The following is a 4,764-nucleotide window of genomic DNA, read 5'->3' as shown; positions in this document are numbered from 1 at the left end:
ATTGATGTGAGGGGGGTATTAATGTCTCCTACTATGATTGTATTCCCATCAATTTCTCCCTTTATGTCTATTAATATTTGTTGTGTGATGCCAATCAATCAATGGAAAAATGGGCGAAAGACCTGAATAGAATGTTCTGCAAGGAAGATATACAGATGGCCAGCAAACACTCGAAAAAATGCTCAACATCGCTGATTATAAGAGAAACGCAAATCAAAACTCCCGTGAGATCCCACCTCCCACCAGTCAGAATGGCCATCATTAATAAATCCACAAATAACAAGTGCTGGAGGGGGTGTGGAGAAAAGGGAACCCTCCTGCACTGCTGGTGGGAATGGAAACTGGTACAGCCACTATGGAGAACAGTTTGGAGATACCTTAGAAATCTATACATAGAACTTCCATATGACCCCGCAATCCCACTCTTGGGCATCTATCTGGACAAAACTCTACTTAAAAGAGACACATGCACCCGCATGTTCATTGAAGCGCTATTCACAATAGCCAGGACATGGAAACAACCCAAATGTCCATCGACAGATGATTGGATTTGGAAGATGTGGTATATATACACAATGGGATACTACTCAGCCATAAGAAAGAATGACATAATGCCATTTGCAGCAACATGGATGGAACTAGAGACTCTCATCCTGAGTGAGATGAGCCAGAAAGAGAAAGAAAAATACCATATGATATCACTTATAACTGGAATCTAATATCCAGCACAAATGAACATCTCCTCAGAAAAGAAAATCATGGACTTGGAGAAGAGACTTGTGGCTGCCTGATGGGAGGGGGAGGGAGTGGGAGGGATCGGGAGCTTGGGGTCATCAGATACAACTTAGAATAGGTTTACAAGGAGATTCTGCTGAATAACATTGAGAACTATGTCTAGATACTCATGTTGCAACAGAAGAAAGGGTGGGGGAAAAATGTAATTGTAATGTATACATGTAAGGATAACCTGACCCCCTTGCTGTACAGTGGGAAAATAAAAAAATTATAAAAAATATATATATTCGTTGTGTGTATCTGGGTGTTCCTGTATTTGGGGCATATATATTGATGATAGTAACACCCTCTCCTTGGATGGATCCCTTAATCACTAAATAGCATCCTTCTTTCTCTTTCTTTATGTCTTTTGTTTTAAAGTCTATTTCATCTGATATGAGTATTGCAACTCCTGCTTTCTTATCATGTCTATTGAATGAAATATTTTTCCCACCCCTTCACTTTCAATCTATATGTATACTTTGTCCTAAGGTGAGTTTTTTGCAGGCAGCATATTGAAGGGTTTTGCCTTTTTATCCACTCAGCCAGTCTGCGTCTTTTGATTGGGGCATTCAGTCCATTGACATTTAAGGTTAATAATTGATTGATTATTTATTGCCATTTTGAACTTCGTGTTCCAGTTGATTCTATGGTTCTCCATTCTTCCTTTCTTTTTTTGGTTGGATGGTCTCCGGTTATTATCTGCTTGAGTGTTCTTTTTTTTTCATTTTTTGCAAATGCGATATTTGGTTTTGGCTTGTAGTTGCCCTGTTTTTTAAGTATGCTAACCCCTTCCCATAATTGTGTATTTTAGCCTGATGGTCCTGTAAGTTCAAACACTTCATTACTATATTAAAATTAAGAAGAGAAACAAACAAACAAAAAGGGTCTATTTATTTCCTAACATCCCTTGCCAACATTTTATGATTTTGATGACTCTTTTTTTTTTTCTTTTTAATTTTATTTTGTTCAAAGCATGTTCATGATTAAATCTGTATGCTGGCTTATTTGAGTGACTGCTCTCGGATTGTGGTTTCCTCAGTCCTAGTTCTTCCTCTCTTTTTTTTTCTTTTTCTTCCCTTTCTTTCCTTCCTTTCTTTTTGGTTTAGAGAAGCCCTTTCAGTATTTCTTTTAGCCTGGGTTTTGTATTGCTGTATTCTTTTTGCTGTTGTTTGTTGGAAAAAATTTTTACTTCTCCTTCTATTTTAAATGATATTCTTGCTGGATAGAGTATTCTAGGTTGCATATTTTTTCCTTTTTGCACTTTAAATATCTCTTGCCATTCCCTCCTGGCCTGTAGTGTTTCTGTAGAGAAATCAGCTGATAACCTTATGGGGGTTCCCTTGTAGGTAACATTCTGCTTTTCTATTGCTGCCTTTAGGATCCTCTCTTTATCACTAACTTTTGCCATTTTTATTATAATGTGTCTTGGTGTGGGTGTATTTGGGTTCAACTTGTTTGGGGGCCTCTGTGCTTCCTGTATCTTGAACTCAGTATCCTTTAGATTTGGAAAGTTTCCAGTGATAATTTCTTCAAATATATTTTCCATCCCCTTAGCTTTTTCTACTCCTTCTGGAATTCCATTATGCATAGATATTATCCCATAGGTCTCGTATATTGCTTTCCAGTTTTTTGATTCGGTTTTCTGTCTGCTGACCTGATTGGGTGATTTCCATTATTCTATCTTCCATATCACTGATTCGTTCTTCTGCATTATTCATTCTGGTTTTTACTGCCCTTAGTTCAGTTTGTATCTCTGCAACTGAATGTTCTAGTTTTTCTTGGCTCCTCCTTATATGTTCTAGTTCCTTTCTGAGGGTATCTGCATTACTGTTCATATCTTCTCTTAATTCCTTCAGTAGTTTCACTATTTCTCTTTTGAACTCCAGGTCTGTCAGACTGCAGAGATCTGTTTCCTTGCTGACTACTTCAGCTGAGTTATCCTGTTGTTTTAACTGGGAATGGTTTCTGAGCTTCGTCATCTTGCTTGTTGTTTTCTTTCTCCTGAGGGAGTTGTACTCTCCATGATCGGGCAGTGTTTGCCTTGTCACTGCCGTGGAATGTTTCCTGAGGGCTGGCATTTTTGGTCAGTCTTCTTTGAGGCAGTGTGGCTTTTCTGGAGGGTGGGCTGGGCTGAGAGTGTCTCTATGAAGCAAAGGAGGAATTCCTGTGGGCAGATAGGACTGGGAGGTCCACACCATGATGGGAGCAGATTTCACTCAGCTGGGCAAAGCTTGCTCTGGTCGTTTTGGGCTGAGGGCTCTTGCAGGGGCTGGCGGTGCTGGGCATCTGTTCCACAGGAGTGCAGCACCCCCCCCCCAAGTGCTGGAGCAGCTATCTAGGCCACTGATAACTCAAGAGGCTCTTCCCAGGGCAGCCCAACTCAGAAGGACTGTCTGAGAATGTAGGCAGATCTTTTCACTGCCCAGCCAATCTTGTTCTAGCTTTTCTGGGTGGTGGAGGCTGGTGGTGCTGGGCATCTGTTCCATAGGAGTGCAGCACCCCCCAAGGCCTGGAGCCTCTAGCTGGGCCACTGAGAAACCAAGAGGCTCTTCCCCAGGGCAGCCCAGCTCAGAAGGAATGTCCGAGAATGTAGGCAGATCTTTTCATGGTCTGGCCAAGCTTGTTCTAGCTTTCCTGGGCTGCAGGCTTTTTCCCAGGGGCTGGTGGTGTTTGGTGCTGCTCTGTGGGGGAGTAGCTCCTCAAAAGGGCAAGCAGGCCAGGGCAGGGACAGCCCCTTTTGTGGTAGGCTTCTAGCAATTGTTGAGGCCAGCCCTCCCAGATTGCAGGCAGCCACAGGTCTGGAGTGTGCATAAGGGGTGGCAGGGAGGATGCACTGGGAAGCACAGCTTTCTGATAGCTGGTGGGCCAGTAAGCTCTCTGTGGCATGGGAAGTATTCTATGGGGGCCCACCCCTTCTTCTTTCTCCTCCCTAACACTGGCACAGACCCAGCTCTTCTCCCAGGTTCCCTCTGATGTGGTTTTCCACTTCACCATCCTTAGCGTATTGCTCCCTCCCCCCACAATGCTCTGCTTTCTAGTCTCCCAGGCAGTCTCTGCCCCATCAAACTTGACAGACCAGTTCCTAGACCTCCCAAGCAGTCTCTTCTCCACCCCCCCCCAGCCCTTTCCCAGGGACTAACCTCTGGAGCCAAGGTCTCGGTGCCTAGCCCCGACTCAAGCATCTCAATTTTTGGTGACTGTGCCAGTAGTTCATATGATCTGTTCAGTTCTCACTCTGCTTTTCAGAACACCGACTTACTGCTACACTCTTCTCTGTATCTGGAGATTCCTACAGTTCAGTTGATCTTTCCATTGAATAGGTGACCTTCCAGGGTGTGGGATCCCTTTCTCCTCCACAGTTCCCTTTCGGGAGTGCCCGTCCAGCTCGGATTCACCTTCTCTCACTCTCCTCTTTTCTCTTGTTTTGCCTAGTAATGTCACAAGATTCTAGCCATTATTGGAGTTTAGGTTCTTCTGCCAGCAATTGGTTGCTGTTCTGTGTGTCGTTTATCCCGTAGATGTGTTTTTGTGTGTGTGTGTGTTTGTGGGAGAGGGCGAGCATATCCCCCTACTCTTCTGCCATCTTTTTAAATTCTGATCCATTGACTTATCTCTCTAGTCATGCACCACTAACATACTGTTTAATTACTATAATCTTAAGAAGTTTGAAAATACAAAAAGCTTAGTCTTCCTCATGATTCTTCATTTATAGAATTTTCCTGGTCGTGCATGCTTTTTAGTTTTCCATATGATTTTAGCATATTCCTTCTATTCAAAACAAATCCTGTTATGAATTTGGAATTGCATGGAATTATTGAATTGCTTAAAGGAATTGACATTTATAATGCTTAGTCTTCCAATTTAACAGCATGAAAATTTTTCTGTTCAATCAAGTTTGTTACATCACTAAACAGTTCTTTAGTTTCTTTTGCATGGAGTTTGTATATTGTGTTAAGATACCATGGACTTTTAATTTTTTAGTATTAT

Source organism: Sus scrofa, unplaced genomic scaffold (genome assembly GCF_000003025.6).
Source record: "Sus scrofa isolate TJ Tabasco breed Duroc unplaced genomic scaffold, Sscrofa11.1 Contig2507, whole genome shotgun sequence".
In the NCBI taxonomy this organism is placed as follows: domain Eukaryota; kingdom Metazoa; phylum Chordata; class Mammalia; order Artiodactyla; family Suidae; genus Sus; species Sus scrofa.
The sequence above is the reverse complement of the archived record's forward strand: the minus strand, read 5'-3'. Positions refer to the sequence as shown.